Genomic DNA, 308 nt, shown 5'->3' on the forward strand with positions numbered 1-308 from the left:
GGGAAGCAGGCGGGCGGACGGGCGGGCGGTCTTGGCTCCCTCTCCGGGGCGGGTCGCAGATCGTGTGAGGTCCTAGTGCACAGAGCACGCCAGACGGCTCGCGTGGGCATGTCCAGACCCTCGGGAGTGCGGATCCTGACAGCGGGCCTGGCCGCTGCCCTCACGCCGCTTCTCAGGCGAGGCAGCGCGTTGTCGAGGGCGCCCTTCCCCGCAGCGTTCCGTTTCTGGGCTGCATCGTTGGGAGGCCCCCGGGTGTTTCTCAGTGAACGGAGACCCTGCCGGCTTCGGCCCCCCTTTCAGAGCCCTTC

The 308-nt window shown here is 70.1% G+C and overlaps 1 protein-coding gene across 1 annotated transcript in view; it reads left to right on the plus strand.

Moving 5' to 3' along the window:
* UBE2G2 (ubiquitin conjugating enzyme E2 G2) overlaps positions 1–308 on the plus strand; it is a 105,059-nt gene that overhangs the window by 33,974 nt on the left and 70,777 nt on the right. The window lies entirely within an intron of this gene.

Source organism: Pteropus vampyrus, unplaced genomic scaffold (assembly GCF_000151845.1).
Source record: "Pteropus vampyrus isolate Shadow unplaced genomic scaffold, Pvam_2.0 Scaffold296, whole genome shotgun sequence".
NCBI lineage: Eukaryota > Metazoa > Chordata > Mammalia > Chiroptera > Pteropodidae > Pteropus > Pteropus vampyrus.